Below are 25,765 nucleotides of genomic sequence, written 5' to 3' on the forward strand. Positions count from 1 at the left end.
TCAGTCTCCTGCTTCCCTTCTAATTTTGGCTACATTGGTTTTGTCTGTGAAAAAAACTTTAATTTGATGTGACCAAAATTGTCCATTTGACATCCTGTAATGTTCTTTATCTTTTGTTTTGGTAATAAATTCTTTCCTTATCTAGAAATCTGACAGGTAAAATACTGCAAGCTCCCCTACTTTGCTTATGATATCACCCTTTATGTCTAAATCATATACCCATTTTGTTATCTCAGTATATGGTGAGATGTTGGTCTATACCTAGTTCCTGCCAAATTGCTTTTCAAGTTTTCCCAGAAATTTTTGTCAAATAGTGATTTCTTATACAAAATCTTGAATCTTTGTGTTTGTCAAACACTAGCTTATTATGGTCATTTACTACTGATTACTGTGTACTTAATCTATTCCAGAGTGCTTGAGATATTTAAGGAGGACTAGCACCTCTGATGTGAGGGTTTGCTGAGTCCATTTGAAGGACTGCTCATCCATTTTTGGTACCTGACACTCAACTCTCACCTGTGACTCCAAGAAGCTGTAGCATGCACAGTAACCACATCCTCATAAACTATTTCGGCAGGCAGCTAAACTAGGGTAAGGGTAATTGACAGGTGTCAAACCCATAAATGAGTTAGCAGGGTGTATATCCCAAGCATGTGAAGACTTCCCCCAGTGGAACAGGCAGATAAGAATAATTTGTTCCAAGTGTCATGAAGGCAGCTGAAGTAGATTGTCTAGAGCACTCAGAACTTGGACAGACATTGAAAATGCCAAGGTTGTCCACTACATCCTGGGTCATTGCCAGTCACTTTGACTTTTGTCTTGCCACTGGACTCTGAATGACTAGAAAAGTGAGGCTTGTGACTTTGTGCAACTCTGACTCACTTAAATCTAATTCACACACAAGTCAAACTTTTCCCTGTGATATCATTGGTCCTCTTTGAAAACCAAGAACAAACAACAACAACAAAAAAAAAAAAAAAAAAAAACCCTGATCTATTCCACTGATCCACCAATGGGTTTCTTAGCCAGTATGAGATTGTTTGCATGATTACCACTTTGTAATACAATTTGAGATCTGGTACTGTTAATCCACCTTCTTTCACATTTTTTTTCATTGATTTCCTTGATCTTTTGTTCTACCAGATGAATTTTGTTATTACTTTTTCTAGCTCCATAAAAAATGTTGGTAATGTGATTGGTATAGCACTGAACAAGTAAATTAATTTAGATAGAATTTTCATTTTTATAATATTAGCTTGGCCTACCCATGAGCAATGAATATTTCTCCAATTGTTTAGATCTGACTTTATTTGTGTGTAGTGTTTTGTAACCTTGTTCATGTAATTCCTGGGTTTGTCTTAGCAGGTAGACTCCAAAGTATTTTATATTATCTGCAGTTATTTTAAATTGAATTACTCTATCTCTTCCTGCTGGATTTTGTTAGTAATATATAGATATGCTAATGAATTATGTGAGTTTATTTTATATCCTGCAACTTTGCTGAAATTGCTAATTATTACAACTAGTTTTTTAGTTCATTCTCTAAGTATACCTTCATATCATCTGCAATGAGTGTTAGTTTTATTTCCTTAATGCCTATTCTAATCTTTTCAATTTCTTTTTCTTGCCTTATTGCTATGGCTAGCATTTTTTGTGTTTATTTGAAACTCATCTCCTTACTTAATCCATAAATGCATAAATTGACCAAGTAGAGTACTGTAGCGCCCTCAGTTGCCAGATGTCATTTATCCTGACGCAAGTACCCACTGACCAATCTCTAACCTACTACTATTCAAGTTAGTATTGCCTTGTAAGACTAATTGTTGTTGGTCTTCTGCCTCTAGAACTCCACATCCCAGTGATAATCCTCTCCCTCAAATGAACATACACTACCTGACTAATCCTCAGGACCTTTAGAAAACAACATGAGGTTAAGTGTCCTATGGATGAGTTTGGCAGTCACCAGGAGGCACTGCCTTGGGCTATAAAAATATATACAACCCAGAGATAAACAGCACATAAAAGAGAAGATAATATAAGTAAAAATCATGGTTAGAGGAAAGAAAAAAAGAAAAACATCCCCAGTGAGTATAACAGTATACATATACTACACACATACACACACACACACACACACACACACACACACACACACTGATTTTTTTTTTAACATCTGTTCAAAGGTACAAATGGGGCAATCTGTTCCCAGGCATTAAAACAAACACTTGAACTCTGGGGCCTTAAAAAGGTTAAACTATCATTAACTCACTTTTATCTGGCATTCTATTAACCAGAGTATTCTGTTAATCATCACCTCTGTGAACTCTACAAGATCATGATAATGAATGTTCAAATTGATGACCTAAGGCATTGCAAAATCCTTAAGTGCTTTATGAATCATCAACAACCAGGTTATTGGATTCATTAGAATATAGGACATAACTTTTTCTGCCCTGTGTCTGACTTACATAGAGTTTACAAATGACTGGTAATTGTGTTCTAAATGGCTTTTTGCTTTAATTCTGACCTCCCTTGGAAAGAGGCAGGGATAGAATGTAGAAGCTGCGGTCTGATACTACAAGTACTATAGATACTCTTTCTCTAACACCCATTTGGGATAGCTCTGGATCAGACACACAGCCCCTTGTCTTTTCACACCACTCACCAGCCAATTAATCAACAAGCATTTATTAAGTTCCTACTACTGTTGGCCAGGTGCCAGCAGTCCAACTATCCATCCTTCAGAGTAAATGTCATTTATTCAATATTGTTGTTTTTCCTTTGTTTTTGAAGAGGACTGATAACATCACAGGGTGATGTCTTGACTCATGCATTAATTGGATTTAAGTGAAGCAGAGCTACACAAAGTCATCAGCTTCACTCTCTTTTCCAGTCATTGAATTCCAGTGGCAAAACAAAAGTCAAGAAGACTGGCAATGGCCCAGCATGCAGTCGATGACCTTGACATTTTCCAAGTCTAACCAAGCTCTAAGCTCTCCATAGTGGTTGCTTCAGCTGCCTTTGTGGCCTTTGGAACAAATTGTTCTCATCTGCCCACTCCATTTGGGGAAGTCTTCACATGCTTGGGGTAGATATCCCCCTAACTCACTCACAGGTTTGAGGTCAATTGGTTAACCTCAACCTGGTTTAGCCTGTCTACCAAGACAGTTTTACTGGGTATGGCCACTGAGATGCCACAGTTTCTTGGAGCCACAGGTGAGAGTTGAGTGCTAGGTAGATACCAAATGTGGATGAGTAATCTTGAAAAGGGCCCAGCAAGCCTTTACACCAGAGGTGCTTGTTTTCTCTGAACACGCTATACATTTATTGAACACTTACCATGTGGAAAGCACTTTGATAAGCTCTGGGGATAAAAAAAATGAAAAAGGAAAAAGAAAATCCCTGCCCTCAAGGATCATCCATGCTAATGCCTATAATTTTAAATACAGTGACTTCTACAATTATTTTTCAGTATTTTTATTTCCTTTCAAAGAGCTCTCATTTTAAGGGTACAACCTATATTTGGGGATATCCTGTATTAGTATCCCAGTGTGTTAAAATTCATGGGGTTTTCATATTAAGTATATTTTATTTTAGATATTTAATAATTGCTCATTTTGATAAATTCATTTTATAACCAGTGAAGTTCTTTAATAGCCAGAACATTTAATTGACTCAAATATCCTGATGTTTGGTCACAGTGGAAAACAAAGAATTTGCCATATGAAAAAAATTTTAAACTTAGGATTCAACAACACAAAAGCAAAGTTCTTGGAAGTTCTGGCTGCATAATTTCAACAACTTCAAAGTTTTCGATGTCTGTCAACTCAAATTTCTGAGGCCTTAGTTATCTGGCTTATGGAACATCCAGGCTTCTTTCTTTTCAGAAAGCAGTATGTGCCTAGAAAGTCAAACCACCACCATCGTCTCTACCACCACCTCCCCTCAGACATTCCATAACTCTGAGCCCAAGAACCCTGGGAATAGCAGTGAACTCTGGCTGACCCTGATTTTAACCCAGGCCTCATGGCCACAGTCCAGGAGAACAATCCTTGTGGAGATTCAAATTAGCAACTACTTATTACAGTACTGATGTTCTTGACTTCTCAGTATTTACAACTACTGAAGACTTTGAAAGTTCTTACCTCAAAAGTCCTTGTCATTGTCAAATGGTTCAATACAAAAATTATTGTAGCTTTATCAGTGAAAATAACATCTAAGAAGATATATTACTATGTGTTTTACCACTCTATCCAAGAGTCATGGACTCTTTCCATGGAACCTGTAGCTGAAATCCTTCCATGTGCATTGTCTCCTTCATTAAAATGTGAGCTTCTTGAGGACAGGAACAGTCTTATATTTCTATTTGTATTCTCAGTGCATAGTGCTTTGCACATAGGAAGCACTGAGCAAATTTTTTTTTCATTCATTCATTCATTTAATCACCTATTTTTTGTTTTGTTTTGTGGGGCAATGAGGGTTGTGACTTGCCCAGGGTCACACAGCTAGTAAGTGTCAAGTATCTGAGGCCATATTTGAACTTAGGCCCTCCTGAATCCAGGGCCAGTGCTTTATCCTGGCTGCCCCCCCCCCCCATTTAACTACCTATTAACTACTTTTCTTCTTCTTCTTCTTCTCCTTCTCCTCCTCCTCCTCCTCCTCCTCCTTTCTTTTTTTTTTTTTTAGTGAGGCAATTGGGGTTAAGTGACTTGCCCAGGGTCACACAGCTAGTAAGTGTTAAGTGTCTGAAGCCAGATTTGAACTCAGGTACTCCTGACTCCAGAGCCAGTGCTCTATCCACTGCGCCACCTAGCTGCCCCAACTACTTTACTTCTAATACCCTCATCTGCCAGAGACAGCAGGAGAACCAAAAGAAAGTGGAGGTACAAATCTGTCATTTTGGTTCCTTCTTCATAGGTTTCGGTTAAGTTTCTGTTAATACTATATAAAGCCCAAAGGGATCAAAGAAAGAGGGGAAAGACCCACATGCACAAAAATGCTCATAATAGCAGGGGTTTTTTAGGTATAGAAAAGGACTGGAATCGAAGGAGTGCCCATCTACTGGAGAATGGCAGAACAAATTGTGGTATGTTAATGTAGAGGAATTCTTTTGTACTGCAAGAAATTATAAAAAGAATAGATTTAGTGAAACCTGGCAAGACTTTTATATGGAGTGAAATGAGCAGAATCTGGAGAAGATTTTTTGCAATAACTATAATATTATAAAGAAAAATAGCTTTGAAAGATTTAAGAATTCTTATCAATTTTACCTCCAGAAGATAGATGATGAAGCATAGTTCCCATCTCTTGAGAGAGAGAGAGAGAGAGAGAGAGAGAGAGAGAGAGAGAGAGAGAGAGAGAGAGAGAGAGAGATATGATGGAGCCATGTTATTGAATGAGATGAAACAATTTTTGGACATCACAAGTGTGTGGATTTATTTTGTTCTGACTCTTGTAGTTGGAGTGCCTGTCAGAGATATTGCTTTTTTAGGGTAGGTTTGAATCTGAAATAAAATGAGACATTCAACAGTTAACTAAGGATGTTTACTTAGCCATCACAGAGAAAGGAGATTTAACGAAGACATTATGATACTTGACTAGGCACAGGCCCCCTAATCTCCATTTGGAAACTTATCTGGTCATCAGGGAAGGGTGTGGTGACTCATGTAGTATTGGGACATCCAGTAAATCTGAAAAGAATTGACTGCATGTGTTTGGGGTTTTTTTTTAATGCCCTTTGGTGACCAAAAAGCCATGTCAATATAGGTGGAGGACCCTAGGAAGCTGGATTGAGAGCTTTAGTTTGAGACTTCACTTCCTGAACTACTCAAGTGCCTAGGATGTCTTTGTCACTTTTCAAGGAAAAACTAGTTTAAACCATGGTAGGGCATGAGGGGATGAGAGGGATCCTGGTAAATAGTGGCCCTAACACAGCTCTATGTATTTGCTACAATGTTTTTGTTTTTTAAGTTGGGGCAAGCAGAAATTTGAGAGGGAAAGGGGACTACCAATACTGACACCAAAAAGAAAAAGAAAAAAAGAAAAGCAGTCAATAAAATATTTGAAAACACAAAAAGAGAAAAGAATAGAAGGATGTTCAGAGACAAAGACAAGCAAGACAGTTGGTAATTTAACAGGTTGAATGTTGAGTTTATTATGTATATATTTTAAAATTTTAAAATATACTAAGGGAGAGTCAAGATTTCATGGATTCCCTTTTCTGTCCATATGCAAATATGTAAGTGTTTATTTTATTAGTGTCTAGCAAGTTCAGAATAACAAAAATAATGATTTTTTTAAAAAAAACTATAATATTGGAACAGAACAGAGACAAAAGAAATAGACCCAAACATATACAAAAGATTAACTGATCATTCAATCAAGAAGGAAAATGAGGGAGAAAGGATTCATTATTGAATAAATGAAGCTAGAAAGGATGGTTAGAATACTGTAGAAAATAATACCACATACAAGCAGAAATTTCTAGCTAAACCATAGATATAAACATTAAAAAGATAGGAGAAAACTGAGTAATATTTTTCTCAGTAGTATCAATTGAATTGAGTTTATCATTTTACAAAGAGAAGAAATTATCAGAGATAAGACAAGATGAATTTGATTGCATAAAATTTTAAAACTTCTAAGCAAAAATATATAATACAATAAAAGGATCATAATTGAGAAAATATGGCAGGCAAAAATGTATTTTGTAGTGTTTATAAGGAATAGCTCAATCAATAAATCAATCATCAAATATTTATTGCTATGTGTCAGGCACTGTGCTGGGTCCCAAGAATGGAAATACAATGAATAAAACAGTTCCTACTCACACATTCTAAATGATGAGACAGTAAGTAGAAATATGAGAATATACTGAATAAACATAAAGACAAAATATTATAATAATATTCAGAGAAAACACAGAGGCACCAATGGATAGATGGGATAAGGATATTACCAAAGAATTTACAAAAAAGGAAAGAAATTTGAAACAATTACTCAACAAAATTCATCTCCAGTGAAAGAGATATAAATTAAGATAATTGAACTTCCACTTCAAACACACTAAAATAAGCAGAGATAATTGAAAGTGACAACATACAATGCTTGCAAGGTGGTTATTGGGATTGATAAAATCATTGATTGGTGATGAAATTTCAAACTGGTAGGAAATACCTATCTATGTCCTGTTGTATTTTTATTTATTTTGATAAATACCTCCCAATTACATTTTTTTTTGTTTTTGGTGAGGCAATTGGGGTTTAAGTGACTTGCCCAGAGTCACACAGCTAGTTAAGTGTTAAGTGTCTGAGGCCAGATTTGACCTCAGGTCCTCCTGACTCCAGACCAAGTGTTCTATCCACTGCACCACCTAGCTGCCCCACCAATTACATTTTAATCTGTATCAGCCACACTAGGGAATGTTATGGACCACATGCAGCCTGCGAGTCAAATTTTTGACACCTCTGGACTACAGCACTGAGACTTTTAGCATAACAAATAATAAAAATAGGGATATGTACAAAGATATTTATAGCAGTATTATTTGGAACTTCAAAAAACAAAGAGATCTCTATCAACTAGAAAATGCTTCAATAAACTTTGATATATCTATATATTAAATACTATAAAATAATTGAGATTGATAAACATAACATATAAAGCAATGCAGTATATTACATATGAAATAATGTAGAGCAAAAGAAGGTGAACTAAGGCAGTATGCATACTGTCTATAACTATGCAAAAGAATAATATGTACGTAATCATGGGAATAAAGAAAATGAAAGATGAAGAGTAGCTGATAAATCACATACATCTTGAATAATGAAATGTATTCTCTCATATCTAAATATATGTTTAATTTTTTTACCAAAAATTTCACATAAAAAAGAAAGGAAGGAAGGAAGGAAAGAGAGAAAAAGAAAAGGAAAGGAAGAAAGGGAGGGAGGGAGAAGGGAAGGAAGAAAGGAAGGAAGGAAGGAAGGAAGGAAGGAAGGAAGGAAGGAAGGAAGGAAGGAAGGAAGGAAAGAGATACAGGATGTTCATGACTATAAAACATTTTGTGTAAAAAGGACCTGAGGTTTTTAATGGAATGCAAACTCATTTAAGTCAACAATCACTTGACAAAGAAAAATTAATTAAGAAAATTATTAAGAAAAATTATGAATGAACACAATAGTTAATATTCTTAACATACAATTGTCCTCATCAGGTGGCATTCATTCATTTAACAACCATTTATGAGGCATCTACTGCTACCAGAAGCTCTGCTTCTGACTCTGCACTTTACCACTATCTTCCATCTGCCTTCTTACCTTGGAATTTCCCTCAGTAACTATGACCCGCTCACCTTGGAATATCCTTCTGTCTCTGCAACCCCTTTCTCCTATTAATGTCCTCTATTTTGGGGGAGTAGCCCAAGCTGGTCATCCTTCTTTCCTCTCCTAACTCTGATTCTATCTGAACTTTACCCCCATATCCCTATATGGGTACCTTCTTCATACCTCCTTTTCAGATACCTTTAGGTTTTGTCTTTCTCCTTTAAAATGTAAGCTCCTAGCAAAAAAAAAAAAAAAGTAAGCTCCTTGAGGTCAGGGATTTGTATTTGATTCTGAAGGTAATAAAGAACCTCTGGAGTTTATTGAGTTGTGGGTTGACATGATCATAACTATACTTTTTTAAAAATTACTTCGACAACTGAGTGAAGGATATATTGGAGTAGGAAGAGACTTGAGCCAGGGCCACAAATTAGAAGTCTATTGCAATAGCCCAAGTTAGAGGTGATTATTGCCTGAACTAACACCATAGCTAGGTGAGTGAAGAGAAGGCGACCTATATGAGAGATGTCATGAAGGTCGAAACGAAAAAGATCTAAAAAGAGATTGAATATGTAGGTGAGTAAGTGTGAAGAGTTAAAATTGTGAACCTGGGTGATTGGGAGGATGGTGATGCCCTCAACAGTAATAGAGTTAAGTTCAGAAGAGGGGAAGGCTTGGGGGATAGAAAATACAATGAATTCTTTTTTGGATATATTGTTTTGAGATGCCTATGGGTCATGCGCTTGGAGATGCTCAAAACACAGTGATATGGGACTTCAGAATAGTGTGAGGAACTTAGAAATTAAAATATCTGAGGGAATGGCATGTTGAAATCCCTCAGCATGAAGGTGGGAATTGGAGTGGAGAGAAAATCATGTGAACTAAGAAATAAAGTCATGGGGGAAAGAAGGAGAATATGCTGGGGCTGATAGATAACTGTCACCTGAATCTGTGTTGAGTGATCAAATTAGGTAGAATGAATTTCAAAGGAGGAGAATGTACTTAGTGAAGATAGTAGAAGATAATCTGGAAGTGGCAGTAGGGAATAAGGAGTATCCTGACTCCCCCAATATGACCAGTTAGTCAAGGGGTGGCAGAGGGGAAAGATAAGAGAGAACGTTGTAGCTATTACTGAAAACAGTGGTAAAAGAAGCAATGTCATCAGGAGAGACCCAGGTCTCAATAAGGGCCAAAAAATGGAAGGAGTGAGAATGGAAAAATTAAAGGAAGTTTGCTTATTATGGAAACAAGCATTAAAAATGGCACAGTGGAAGAGGTGGGAATATCTGGAATAGGACAAGGTGAAGAAGTAAGGTTGTAAAAAAGAGTAGAGATACAGAAATTGGGAGTGTTATGTTAATTCTAGGAATGTTACATTAATTTAGGAAAGACATTGACAAGATGGAGTACATCCAGAGGAGTATGACTATAATGGTCAGAAATAGGAAATCATAGCTTAAGAAAATAAGTTGAAAAACATGGAAATCTTTAGTTAGCCTAAACAAAAGAAGACAGAGGATATGTGATAGCTTTTTCTAAATAATAAAACATTTGACATAGAGGAAAACACTAGAAACTTTCTTAATAAACATCATGGTTGCTGTGATAGGACTGATATGTACCAAGGTTCTTCTCCACCACATACCTAACTCCCAATCCACTCTATAGATTAGGATGGATTTTCCCTAAAATGTGACAAATCTGAGATTCGATTGACCCGTGGATTGGGCAAAACTCAATCTGTACCTCCCTTGACACAGCTTTATGCTGGGCTCTAGCTTTGTTATGGCTCCTTGGTCATAAAGGGCATAAAAGATTCAACGCATTTGAAGTAGGTACCTTTCAGGCATGGTGGATGTCTAAAAATGAAGCAAGTTACCACTTCTGCCTCTTCTGAACAGACATGATTCTGTATGGAAAGGATGGGGGTCATATCTACCAAGTACAACTGTATCTTTGTTGGATATCCTTGCAACGTTTGGTAAGTAAATATTCTTTGGTCAGCTGTTCAGTGACCTAAAAGAAACTATCAGGTGGGGAATGGCTAACAACAAACAATGGTAAATGAATAGAATGAAATATTATTGCACCATAAAACAGACTAAAGGAACAGATTCGGAGAAATGTGAGGATTTGTATAAACTGAAGCAGTTTGAAGTGAATAGAACCAGAACAATTTACGTGACTACAACATTTTAAAGAAAACCCATTGTGAAAGACTTATTAATGTGATATCTACTCCTGAAGTCTGATAATGAAACATTTTCTAACTCTTGGAAGATAAGTGGTGGAACAGAGGTGAAGAATAAGAAATATATTTTCAGACATGGCCAATGTGTGAATTTGTTTTATGGGATTATAATTATTTTTTAGGAAAGAGGGGCTTTTGGGGCGGCTAGGTGGCGCAGTGGATAAAGCACTGGCCCTGGATTCAGGAGTACCTGAGTTCAAATCCGGCCTCAGACACTTAACACTTACTAGCTGTGTGACCCTGGGCAAGTCACTTAACCACAATTGCCTCACTAAAAAAAAAAAAAAATTTTTAATAAAAAAATAAAAATAGAAAGAAGGGCTTTTATTTTTTCTCTTTTTTGTGAGGGGAGAATTAGGAGTATATGGGAGGGTGTTGATAGTAATAGCTAAAAGGGAAGAAAAGAAGTAAAAAGTATCAATGAATCATTAAAAAACAAACAGACAAGAGTGAAAAAAGTTTAGAAGATGGCGTAGACAAGCAGGACAGTGTTGGAATAACATATTAAATTTGCATATGCAAAAACAGGGTAAATAATTGGGAAAACACAAACTACATAAAAGAAATTCTTTCACTGTATATTAAAATGTTCATGTTTGTTGATGTTCATTCAATTCACAATTAAAAAGAAAATTGAAAATAATAATGACTTGAGTTTTACAAAACACTTTCCTCAAAATGATTCTGTGAGGCAGTATAAGTACTATTATTCCCATTTTTCAGATGAGGAAACAAGCCCTGAGAGATTAAAGGACCTATACCACCAGTATTTGAGGCAAATTTTGAACCCAGGTCTACTGATTCCAAATCTAGTACTTTCCACCATGCTACTTATAATATAGACAGTGTAAATCTGTAGTTTTTGCTACTAGAACATTTATCTCTATATTGCACATGTATGTAATATATAGATATGTTATATATGTATACATACATATGTTTATATGTGTGTATACATATAAGCATATTCAAAAGTATTTATATTGTATACTCTATAGCCTATATTCTATGTATATTTATATATAATATAATATGCATGTGTTACACTCATGTATGTATAGAGTATGTGTATATATATATATATACATGTATTGTGTATATATATGCACCTTTATATAGTCTATATATGAAGGAAGCAAAGGAGTTAATCACAGAAATAAAAGAAATTTAAAGGTGTGTTGTTTTTTACAGGGAGAGCTATAGTGTGATTGTTTAATGGACATGGCTTAATTCATTTTTTCTTCTCTAAAACCAAACAACAAGGGCCCAGTTCTTATAGGATTACAAAAGATGGGTTAGACATAGGAGGATTATGTAGCTGTCATATACATCATAAGCACTGTGAATAGATGAGCTCCAATAAGACAGAAGTATCAATGCTCTGGGCATTGCAAGGCTTTAAGTCTTAGGTATACAAAAGCCCTTCAGGTCTTATTCATTATTTAAACTGTCTATTTTTTCTCTGGAAAGGACACTAACCTATGGTATCCTAGATAATTTCTAAAATGTATTATTCTTCATAAAAAGAGTTGTTTGACGATCTGCAGAGCAACTCTGAATAACAAAACTTGACAGTAGGACAAGATGTCAGCAGCCACCTAGTCTAACCTGCACCTGAAAAATAATCCTGACTGAAACATACCTGAGCAGTAATCAACCAGCCCTCACCCTGAAGACCCCCAATGAAGAGGATCCACTTTAAAAAAAATTAATATTTTATTTCCCCCAATTATATGTAAATTTTTTTTTCAAATTTTGAGTTCCAAACTCTCTACCTCCCTCCTACCCCCTCCCCACCCATTTGAGAAGGCAAGCAATTTGACATAGGTTATATATGTGTAGTCATGCAAAACATATTTCCATCTAAGTCATGCTGGATCCACTATTTTCTGAGGTGATCTATTCCACTTTTAGTCAGCTCTAATTGTTAGTCACTTTGTTTCTGACATCAAGCTAAAATCTGCCTCTTTGCAGTTTCCACTTCCACCATTGTACCAGATTTTACCAAATAGAACTAGTCTAATCTGTCCTTCAAACAGCAGCCATTCATGTACTTGAAGACTCTTAACATTTCCTTTTCCCATCATCCTGTCCCCGTCTTCATGTCGTCTTTTCTCCAACATCCCCTGTTGTTTCAAATGATCCTCATGAGTAATGAATTCGAGGCCCTTAACCACCATTTTCACCTTCTACAGGTCAATGTCCTTTCTTACCTGTGATCCTCAAATGTAGTCTGGCCAGGGCAGAGGATAGAGGAACAGTTGCCTTCTTATTCCTAGACAATATGCCTTGCTCAATGCAGTCCAAGATTGCATTAACTTTTTTAGCTACTTTCTTTTTTCTTTTTCTTTTTTAAAATTTATTTTATTTTCAATGCATGGGACAAAACAAGAATTTCCATAATATAATTTTAAAAAAATTATTGATTGTACATGAAACTTCAAATCTACCATGTAAAACTTGCTATTCCCTTGAAATATACAACAAAGTTATCATGTAAATTTCTTTTTTCTCTCCCCCCCACCCTAGAGACAGCCACCATTAGACACAAAGATATATATGCGTGTATGTGTGTACATATATATGTAAAATTATTCTCTATATACTTCTACTTATCAGTTCTTTTCCTGGATGCAGATAGGACTTTTTCATGGCCTTTGTTTTTGATTTGTTTATTTAAAATAATCAAAATTATCTAGTTGCTCAAAGTCATTCTTAAAACAATATTGCTGTTTACAATGTTCTCCTGGTTCTGCTCACTTTTCTCTTCATTTTTTCATGCAAGTCTTTCCATGCCCTTCTAAGGTCATTAAGCTCATCATTTCTGCCTTGCCTTGCCTTGCCTTGCCTTCCTTTCTTTTTTTTTTTTGGGGGGGGGGGGGCAATGAGGATTAAGTAACTTGCCCAGGGTCACATAGCTAGTAATTGTCAAGTGTCTGAGGCTGGATTTGAACTCAAGTCCTCCTAAATGCAGGGTTGGTGCTTTATCCACTGCGCCACCTAGCTGCTGAGCTCATCATTTCTTATAATAGAGTAGAATTCCATCACGACCATATACCACAACTTGTTCAGAACTTTTAGGCACTTTAATTGTTGTTGTTGTTGTTTGTCCTTCATTCTCAAAGAGGAGCATGGCATTGGGAGGTGATGTCATGACTTGCAGTGAATTGGATTTAAGTGAAGGAGGGCTATGCAGGTCCCCAACCTCATTCTCTCCTCTAGAGCCATCTAGGTCCAGTGGCAAGAAACACATCAGGATGAATGGAGTTGGCCTGGATATTTTAAGGCATTTGAGGTTATGTGACTTGTCCAGGGTCACACACATAGCTAGTAAGCGTCTGAGGTGAGATTTGAACTCAGTTCCTCCTGATTCAAGAGTCAGTGTTCTATCCAGTACACCCCCTATCTGCCCCAGCATTGTTAAGTCACGTTAAGTTTACAATCCCTAAAACCCCTATCTTTCCTTTTATAAAAAACAAATGCTGAGGGGAGCTAGGTGGCACAGTGGGTAAAGCACTGACCCTGGATTCAGGAGGACCTGAGTTCAAATCCGACCTCAGACACTTGACACTTACTAGCTGTGTGACCCTGGGCAAGTCACTTAACTCTCATTGCCCTGAAAACAAACAAACAAACAAACAAACAACAACAACAAATACCTCTAATTTTTAAAAATGCTCTCTAACAATGCCTCCCGTATCCTGAATAAATATAGTCATCACAGAACCATTTCTTGAGAGTAAAAAGAGAGGGAGCAAGGTGCCCCAGACTGGGGAATGGTAAAATCTCATTCCTCCTCCCCAACATCCATAGCCTTTAATGAAGCTGATTTTTAATTCAATATTTGTATTCATTCCTACTGTATTTCACCTAATTAATTTAGCCCATTGTCTAGGTCTGTCAAGGTGTTTTGGAATTCAAACTGGATATCTGGTACACTGGCCCTTGCCCTCCAGGTCTGTATCAGGGGCAGTTTGGATAAACATGCCCATCATTGATATAAAGGGCTAAATACAGATCCTTGGAACTCCCCAGGAAAATTTCAGGCAAGTTAGCAATAACTTTTTTTTTTTTAGTGAGGCAATTGAGGTTAAGTGACTTGCCCAGGGTCACACAGCTAGTAAGTGTTAAGTGTCTGAGACCAGATTTGAACTCAGGTACTCCTGACTCCAGGGCCGGTGCTCTATCCACTACGCCACCTAGCTGCCCCAGCAATAACTTTTTATTTTTAAATTCAGCAACTCAGCTTCAGCTTTGTATGGTAGATAAGGTGCTTTTAGAAAGACCCAGGTTGAATCTAATTTCAGATACTTACTAGCTGGATGATCCTGGATGAGTCACTAACTTAGGTGGTACAGTGCATAGAGGAGAGCTAGATTTGGAGTCAAGAAGAACTGAGTTTAAATCCAGCCTCAGCCACTTACTTGCTGTGTGATCCTGGGCAAGTCACTTAACCACTGTATGCCTCAGATTCCTCATCTGTTAAAATGGGGGATAATAATAGCACATACCTCCCAGGCTTGTTGTGAGGATAAAATGTCATTTTTGAGTAAAGTACCTTATAAATCTTAGAGCATTATATAAATCTTAGCTATTTTTATACTTAACAAAACATAATAATATACATAAAGTACTATGCAAACCTTGAAGCATCATATGTTAGCTATTATTAATCCATCTCACTGGACTTTTAGCTATCCCAAGAACAGCATGGAATACCTGGAAAAAGTAGGCAAAACAAAGCAAGAATGACACAGACCTTTCAGTTTATGTCTTATGGATTACATTATAACTATTTGACAGCTGTAGCTTTCTATATGATCTCTTTAAGCCCACAACATATGGGAGACTTAAAGAAGGATGTTTTCGTTTTTTTGTGAACATGTTGTTGGCTGACACACAGTGACAGAATCCCTGGAAAAGGTTTAATGTAAAATGAGGTGAAAGACACAGCTGATTGTGAACAGTTTTGCCCATACTCCATTTAGCTTCTCTTTAATAGAAAGTACAATATTACCTGCTGAGTCCTGAAAGAGAACTTCTATGGTGCAGGACTTTGTGGATACCTAGTTCCTGTTGAAAGGTTTAAGTTCTAAGTCCATCTGTCAGTTCAGTCCCTACATAATCCATCTCAGAAAGAAAGATGGTTCACTCTCTGATGTGCTGGGAGCCTGGGCCTTCAGCTGCCTTTTCTTTCTCTTTTCCAAAAGAATCTTAAGTCCAAACTGTAGTGTGAAAGTCATCCACCATCAAGAGAGATTAGGAATTGATCCTTCTTGGGCTGGTAGAGAAAAGGAGATATCAGAAGAGATGAAACTTGAGTTCAAGTGTTGAGGTAGCCAAACCTGGGTTTGAATACTGTCTGCTACTTGTTGCCCATGCAACCTTGGAAAAAACTAGTTACTTCTCTGGGCATCAGTTGTTGTTTTTTCAAATATAAAATGAGGGTATTGAACTAGAATACTACAAAGGTCCCTTTCAACTCTAAATCTATGATCCTATTTATAAAACGAGTGAGTTAGTTTAAATTAATTCCAACATCTCCTCTAACTCCTATAGTCATTAATTTGAATTGTTCCTGTCACCCAGGAAATCCATATGGAAACTTTCTCCACTAATGCAGATTGTCAACTTAATCAATAACTTGAAGTTGGCTGGGAACTCTGATTAGATAAGTGACTTGCCAGGTGATCACACAGTGAATCTATATCTTCTTAATTCCAAGGCCATCTTGCTAACTACTATGCCCAACTGCTTTGCAATACCTTCCACTAATATAAAAAAATTTAGATTTCCCTGTACTTCCATACAAATTAAAGTACATGGAAATTTAATTATAAATTTCCTATAGCAAACAAAGTGTCAACCAAAAGTAGACAGGACACTGTTCTCAGCACATCCTTATGGTCCTCTATGCCTAACAGCAGCGTGGTGGTTTTGGTCTCCAGAGGTGTGTGCCCATTAATCAGAAATAGCAAGGATACTGGTATTCCTATTGTAAAGACATAGAGGTCTTGTGTCTGTTGGGAAGGTATCAGAGCTTTAAAATAAATTTATTATTACTAACTAGTCATTTTATCATAAAGGTAGTTACTTTATTTTTCTGAATCAGAATATTAATTCAAGGACTCTAGACTGATTTATTTAGAGTGCTCGATTTTTCAAAATTATCCCCCAAATATTCAGGTGGAAATTTTTACCATTGTGGATGAATTGGATTCCTCTTTATTATGATCAGTAGCAAAAATGGCAGTTTCTCCTTTAGCTTAAATAGTCTTTGGAATATTTTGGCACCAGAACAATAGCAGGTTTTATAGTGATGTAGGAGAGTCTTATGATTGGCTCCCATATCATCTCACAACTTTATAAAGAATCTTCCTTTTAATGGATTTTTTTTTCTAAACAAAATGATTTCTTTTTAACAACTTGAAAAACAGTGTATGGCTCCTTACTCACATTTCTGAAAACAAGTAATGGTCTGTGAAGCATGCAATGTGTCCAATTTGCACAAGGTCAAACTCAGGCTTAAATCCAGATGGCTCAGAAAACAGCCTGGGTGGATGGGCGATTAGACAGTTGCTATTCTTGCTTATCATTCTTGCTCTTATCCCTGACCCTGATCTTTCCAGTAGCCCCAAGGGTCACAACCTCCTACCTCCTCTTCTTTCTGTCCTTAGAGGAAGATGTTGCCATGTTGAAAAGGGGGAAATACAATTTTTAAAAACATTTTGCATTTAGTTTCTATCATATAACCATATCAATAGCTAGGAGTATCACTACCCATTTTTCCTATAGATAAGGATTTTTTACATTTGGCATTTCCATAAGTAAAGCAAAGGATCCTTTTGATATCATAGAAATGATTTTGGAAAAGGTTTTGTTTTGCTTATTAAAAAATGCATGTTGGTATATTAACTAGAGAGTTGGCTGTCGAGCCAGGAAGACCTGCTTTCAAACTTACCTCTTTAACATACTGTCCGTGTGACCCTCAGCAAGTCACATAATCCCTTGACAACTCTAAGAAAGAAAGAAATAATCCTCATTGGTTAAAAAAAAAAGTTCCTTAGTGGGAATTCCCTACCTAGGTGTAATAAAAAATCCAATCCCAAGTCTAATTGCTTGTTGAAAGCACCTAATTTTCCTTGTGGGGGAAAAATTCTCATCTTTCTAATGTATTCTAATTTCTAATTCTTTTGTATTCTAATGGTGTGGAATCAGAATTGTAGTCCCTTTTTCTTTTACTTTTTAAGTTTGACATTATTTCAAAGGGCTATATAGATTTTTATTTTTAGATTATATAAATATACAATTTTGTATAGTTCTTTACAGTAGCAATATTTAGTCTATATAACCCTAAATATTGCTACTGTAAAGAACTATACAAAACTGTATTTCCTATGGGAAACTTTGGTCAGTCAATAAGCATTTATTCGGAGCCTATCACATGCAAGCTGTGGTGATCACACACAAAAAAGGCAAAAGGACAGTCCCTGTTCTTGGGCAGCTCACAGTCTGATCAGGGAGAAAACACAAAAAACAACTATTTACAAATAAGATGTAGGCAGCATAAAGTGGAAAAATTTGCTGTCTATGGACAGAGCAATAGACAGCACATGTTCAAACACTTGTAAGGGTATCCATTTGACAAAAACTGATAAGAACACTGGAAAACAGTATGGCAGAAATTAGGTATAGACCAACATTTCACACCATATACTAAAATAAGGCCAAAATGGGCACATGATTTACACATAAAGGGTAATACCATAAGCAAATTAAGAAAGCATAAAATACTTTATCTGTAAGATTTATGGACATGGTAAGAATTTAGGACCAAAGAAGATATAAGGAGACTTACAAAATGTAACATGGATAATTTTGATTACATAAAATTTAAAAGCTTTAGCATAAACAAAACCAATGCAACCAAAAGCATAAGGAAAATAGAAAACTTGAAAAGAATTTTTGCAACAAGTAACAGTGATAATGGCCTCACTTCTCAACTATATTGAAAACTGAGTCAAATTTATAAAAATACAAGCCATTGCCCAATTGATAAATGGTCAGAGGAGATGAATACCAAGTTTTCAAAGAAATCAAAGCTATCTATATTCATATGGAAAAATGCTCTAAATTACTATTCATCAGAGAAAAGCAAATTAAAGCAACTCTGAAGCACTACCTCAGACCTATAAGAGTGACAAATATGACAAAAAAGAAAAATGTTGAATGTTGTAGGGGATGTGAGAAAACTGGGACCCTAATCCACTGTTAGTGGAGTTGTGGATTGATCCATTCATTTTGGAGAGAAATTTGGAACTATGCCCAAAGGACTATAAAACTGTGCATCCCCGGGGCAGCTAGGTGGTGCAGTGGATAGAGCACCGGCCCTGGAGTCAGGAGTACCTGAGTTCAAATCTGGACTCAGACACTTAACACTTAATAGCTGTGTGACCCTGGGCAAGTCACTTAACCCCAATTGCCTCACTTAAAAAAACAAACAAAAACAAAAACAAAAAAAATTGTTCATACCCCTTGATCCAGCAATACCATTACTAAGTTTATATCCCAGAGACATCAAAAAAAAAAAGAGAAAAATACCTATTTATACAAAATTATTTATGGCAACTCTTTTTGTGGTGGCTAATAATTGGAAATCAAAGGAATACCCATCAATCTGGGAATGGCTAAATAATCAGTGTGGTATATGATAATGATGGAATATTATTGTGCTATAAGAAATTATAAGCAGGATGATTTCAGAAAGGCCTAGAAAGACTTATATGAATTGATGTATGGTGAAGTGAGCAGAACCAAGAAAACAGTAATATTGCTTGATGAAGATCTGGAATGACTTAACTATTCTCAGCCATACAATGATCCAAGACAATCCCCAAGAACTAATAATGAAGCATACTATACACTTCCAAAGAAAGAATAGATATTGATGGAACAGAATAAAGCATGCTATTTTTGTCTTTCTTTTTTCTTTTATTTGAGTTTTCTAATACAAAATGACTAATATGGTCATATTTCACATAATTGTACGTGTATAATCTACACCTGATTGCTTACCACCTCAGGAAGCAGGGAGGGAAGGGATGGAAGGCAGGATAGAATTTGAAACAAAAAACTTTAAATAAAAATGTTTACTAAAAAAAAAATTGTAATGGTATCCAGGTGATATATTCCTTATTCTCAGATATATTCCAATTACAACTCATCCTTTGTACTTCTCTATGAACTCAACTCCATACTACCCTCTTTTGTTGCTTTGTTTTCCTAAACCCATGGGAAAGACTATGAGAAAAGTAGCTTATATCCACATCAGGGAAGGATGTTGGTTACATTTTTCATTAGTGAGCCTATGGTCTGGTTCTTCCCATGCTACTAATAAGCAATCAATTCTTCCACAGTGTCCTTTCTGTATATACAGGATATATACAATGCTCAGGGAGGACTAGCACCTCTGGTGTAAGGGTTTGCTGAGCCCTTTTAAGGGCTGCTCATCCACCTTTGGGATTCACCTGGCACTCATCTCTTACCTGTGGCTCCAAGAAGATGTAGTATGCTCAGTGGCCACACCCAGTAAAAAAAACCATCTCAGCAGATGGGTTAAATCAGGTTGAGGGAAACCAATAGGCTTCAAACCCATTGGTGGGTTAGTGGGCTATCTATCCCAAGTATGTGAAGACTTCCCTCAGAAGAATGGGCAGATGAGAACAGCATGTTCGAATGGCCATGAAGGTGGCTGAAGCAGGTATGATGGAGCACTTAGAACTTGGTCAGATATCAAAAATGTCAAATTATCCACTGTATCCAGGGCTATTATCAGTCAGCATGACTTTTGTCCTGCCACTAAACTTTAATGACTCTAGAAAAGTGAGACTGATGACTTTGCATAACTCTGCCTCACTCAAATTCAATTTACACTCAAGCCTAGCATCACCCATCATATTGTTATATCATTTATCCTTTTTGAAAATGAAGGGTGGGGCAGCTAGATGTTGCAGTGGATAGAGCACTGGCCCTGGATTCAGGAGGACTGGAGTTCAAATTTGACCTCAGACACTTGATACTTACTAGCTGTGTGACCCTAGGCAAGTCACTTAACCCCCATTGCCTGGTCAAAAAAAAAAAAAAAAGAAGGGTGAACAACAATAACAACATTTAACCTAACAATTTCAATTGATGAGATTTCATGTTATCTGTAGCTAAAGAATACATACAAATTAAGCCCAACAACAACAATAATAGTTGTATAACAAATTGAAAAAGCTCAACATGAACAAAATTAATGCAACTCAGAGAGTTATATCATACTACTAGAGATTTACCTTAACAAGCCTGAAAAGGATAGAAAGAACCCATATTAACTACCATATTAATAGCAGTTCTCTCTATAAAGGGAAAGGCCTAGAGAAAAACCTGTCAATTGGGCAGTGAATAAACAAACTATAGAAAATGAATATAATGGAATATTACTGCCATAAGGGAAAAATGAATACAACAAATACAGAGATTTTTGGAAAGACATATGAACAAAGAAAGGTAAACAGAACAAGGAAAATAAAATATATGGTGATTACAAAAATGAAAATAATAACAACTAAGATGAATTCTATGACTAAGAAGATTGGGCCCAACCAAGAAATGAGAAAATATGCCACCTTTCCTTCTTTGCAAAGGTGAAGAACTATGGGCACAGAATATTACATCCACTGTCAGATTCACTTAATGTGTTGGATTAATTTTTATGGGTTTTTTTTCCACTCTTTTTTATTCTTTATTACAAGAGATGGCTCTCTGAAGGATGTTTGGAATGAAGGTAATATTTTTTAAATCAATAAAACTTTAAAAACTAATGGTGATTGTGAATTCTAATGATAAATATTATAAATCACATTTTCTGGATTTAGGATGTTTTACTTTGCATTTCTATATCATTGCTACTTAAACTATCTCATCTTTGTGCAAATTTCAGCTCTTACAATGAATTTTCTCTTGAAAACCATCAAAATGATACTATTTAACTTTTTTAAATGGAAAAACAATAAAAATATAAGACAAATTTAAATTTATTGAAAAATTCATACCATCATCTATTATTTATGTTATATTAATTTTTTGAAAGTTATAATTGTATTTTAAACTACCTAATTGCATTGTACTTGTTAAAATGAGTGATACTGAGAAACATAACAAATATGGTTCTCTTAACTTCCATACAGATTAACTTCAAGTTTATATGGTTTATATTCAAATGAAGCAAACAGCAAGATGACACAACTCATCTGTATCATGAGATTATGCTTACTAACAGTGATGTTGGCAGATTTCATCCCAACATCTGCCAACTCAAATTTGACCTCAATTCTGCATACCCTATTAAAAAATCATTGTGCTACATTCACTGACAGTTGGAGCAAATTCACCATGTTAATGTGGCTTTTGTTGACTTTGATTTGGCCTTTGTTTTCATTGAAATAAAGAATTATTTATGTAGGAATTGTACTTGAAAATATAAATAATATTAATAATTGCTTCAAATATCTCCCATGGGGAATCCACCCCACTGCTTAGAAAACTCTAAATTAAACATTGTACTGATTCTTGGGCGATCTGCAAATTTAAGTGGTTTTATTGACCTTGAGTTTGTCTACTCAAGAACATTTTTCTCAGAGCCAGATTACATTCCTAACAATAATAACCACTGCTGCCAGGAGGTCCTATGAGGAATTAGGAACTCATCCCTCTCCTTCCCCAGTAAAGATTCTCATTCTGCTTTGGCTATATAAACATGTATAGATGAGGTTAAATCCCAGAAAATGCCTGACCACCTAAAAGAAGAATCAGACTCTTTTTCTCAGATTTTTTTTGTCTCTTTACAAACCCAATCCAAAAACCCAGAGGATAATCCCTTAAAGGTTAGCTTTTTGGTTCATGTCTAGTATTAACAATATTCAGAAATTTGCATTAAAAGGGGAGAAAAACTAATGAGGTAGCAGTAATAGCATAGCTATTGTTATTCTCTCCCTAGAAGTTGGGACTTAAAAACTATCAGAATATAAAGCAGTTTGTGAGTGTGCTGAGTAGGCATTTTATATTTCACCTTAACTCTACACTGTCAAAATAATTCCCCTCCCAGTCCATGTCTTCTGGACAACCTTCTTAAGATTTTGCTCATCCTCTGGAGAGTGGTCATCTCCTTCTAAAAGCACTATAATGGGGGCAGCTAGGTGGCACAGTGGATAAAGTACCAGCCCTGAATTCAGGAGGACCCGAGTTCAAATGTGACCTCAGACACTTGACACTTACTAGCTGTGTGGCCCTGGGCAAGTCACTTAACCCCAATTGCCTCACCCAAAAATAAATACATAAATAAATAAATGAATGAATGAATGAATAAAATTTTAATAATAAAAGCAGTATAATGGAATGCAGAGAGGACATCTTCCAGACTGAGGACCCAGGAGCTTCCAAGCTCTCAAACTCACAAGTTGGCCTCCAAAGCTGGATGAGTCCAGTTGTGTATACTCAAGAAAGCAACACACAATAGAAAAGGTAACTAGGGCTTTTAAATCCAATCTCAGGTTCACCAAGGCAGAACACATGCTTTATTTGACTTGTAGTAATGGCCACCATGCAACCCCAAGTCTCCATGGAGAGAATTAAATAATATTGACATGATCTGCAGACAGAGACAGAACAGGAATCAAGGGTAGGTCCACTGAGTCAGTAACTCTTCCTGTTCAATGGCTAGTAAGGAAAATACTTAATCATCTCAAATTGCAAGCCCTTCAGCACTGAGCCCCACATGTCCCTGTATTCTCAGGAAGTTTTCAGGGGAACCCTGGAACATATTCCATTTCATTGCCTCTCTTAGGCCTATTCCCATGTATTCTTTTTTTTTTTTTTTTTTTTTTTTTTTTTTTAGTGAGGCAATTGGGGTTAAGTGACTTGCCCAGGGTCACACAGCTAGTAAGTGTTAAGTGTCTGAGGCTGGATTTGAACTCAGGTACTCCTGAATCCAAGGCCAGTGCTCTATCCACTGCGCCACCTAGCTGCCCCTCCCATGTATTCTTGATGAGGTACAACCCTAGATACACAGTGAATTCTTTTATTTCTCTACTTTGCTTCTTCATGGTTTTTTTTCCACACTTGGCCTCTTTGCACATTTAACCCATTGCTTAAGGTTCTGTCCTCTGGGGTCAAAGAGAAGAAATCTAATCCCTTCTTCAAATGTTCAATCATGTTTCCTTGGCAAAGATAATGGAGTGGTCTGCCATTTCCTTCTCTAGTGAATTAAGGTAAACAGAGGTTAAATGACTTGCCCAGAGTCACACAGCTAGTGAGTGTCTGAGGCTGGATTTGAATTCAGGTCTTCCTGTCTCCCAGCCCAGCTCTCAATCCAATGAGCCAGGCAGCTGCTATAAGATGCTTCAAATAATAGCCCTTCAAATACTTGAAAAAAACAATGAAAAGTCTCTGAGCCTTCTCTTCTCCAAAGTTAAACCTTCCAGTTCCTTCAATTGGTCTTTTTATGTTGCAGACTCAAGGCCCTTTACTATCTTGTTTGTTCTCATCTAGATAATCTTCATCAATAAAAGAAAGAGCAGCCTACATCAGAGTTAGAACAACATATGTGTTTCTATCGAGAGAGAGAGAGAGAGAGAGAGAGAGAGAGAGAGAGAGAGAACCATTTTGCAGCTGTCTTTTTATGAATTGAGCCCTTATGTTGTTCTCCATAGGTAGTGCATCACCAGTTGGCACAGGAAATACTGATAACTAATAGCTTTGCTTATAGACTTACCATCTGCAATCTAGTCACTTGTGGCTCTAATATTCTTCAATGAAGCTGACCCCAGAAGATTATATAATCAAGTGTCCACCTGATTCACCCAACTCTCCCCTATTGCTCTAAGAAACTATAGCATGTGCAGTGGCCACATGTCAGTAAACTGTCTTAGTAGATGGGCTAAACCAGGTTGAGGGTATCTGACAGGCCTCAAACTCATCTGTGAGTTAGGAGGATGTATACCCTAAGTGTGTGAAGACTTTCCCTGGCAGAATGGGTGGATGAGAAAAATTTATTCCAACAGCCAACCTGAAGGAGGTGCCATGGAGTGCTAGAAATTGGTCAGACACTGAAAATACCAAGGTCATCCACTGTACCCCAGGCCATTATCAGTCATCTTGACTTTTGTCTTGCCACTGAACTTCAATGACTTGGGAAGAAAGAGTGAGGGTGATGACTTTGTGCAACTCTATCTCATTTAAATCCAATTCATGCACATGCCAAGACATTGCACATGATGTCAATGGTCCTTTTTGAAAATGAAGGACAAACAACATAAACATGTATATATGTATATGTGTGTATGTATACGTGTCTGTGTATATGTATATACATGTGTGTGTTGTATGTATATGTACATATCATTCGTAGCAACACTTTTGTAGTATCAAGGAATTATAAGCAAGAAAAGTGCACATTGATTGAGGAATGATTAAACAAAATGTTGCCCATGAAGGTAATGAAATATTACTGTGCTACAAGAAATGGTAAATATGAAGAATTCATAGAATCTTGCAGAGACATGTAAAGTGAGCAGAACCAGGAAAAAATATACAAAATTGCTTCAACAATATAAACAAAAAAGAGACAACAAAATGACACTGAATAGTCTGTGATTATAATGACCAAGCTTGGCCCCAGACAAGAGTTAAGAAAATAAATGTCTCTCTCTTTCTCTTCAAAGTGGAGATGAGGGACTGCAGATATAAAAGGCTACATATACTGTCAAGCATGGTCAACGTGGTTTTTTTGGTTTTGTATAATAGCTTTTCTTCCCCTCTTTCTTTTAAAATCTTTGTTATAAGGGATGACTTTCTAGACAGGAAAGGGGAGAAATATATTTGGAAATGAATGAGATAAAAATAAACTCACTCCAGATATTCAAATTTTATTCATGTATTATTTATCATTTTTTCTAGTGTGACCACCAGCTTAATATAAAATATCCCATTTAAGAAATCATTTCCTAATAAATGGTGAAGAAAGAGTACAGGATAACCTGATTACATTTTCTGCCCGCCAATAAACTCCTTTGAATCCTCAAATTAAACCAACTATCCACACAAGAAAAATCAAGTGGATGATCAATGCCTCTCATTAGTCTAATAAGACTGG

The sequence above is a fragment of the Dromiciops gliroides genome, chromosome 3, assembly GCF_019393635.1.
Source record: "Dromiciops gliroides isolate mDroGli1 chromosome 3, mDroGli1.pri, whole genome shotgun sequence".
In the NCBI taxonomy this organism is placed as follows: Eukaryota; Metazoa; Chordata; class Mammalia; order Microbiotheria; family Microbiotheriidae; genus Dromiciops; species Dromiciops gliroides.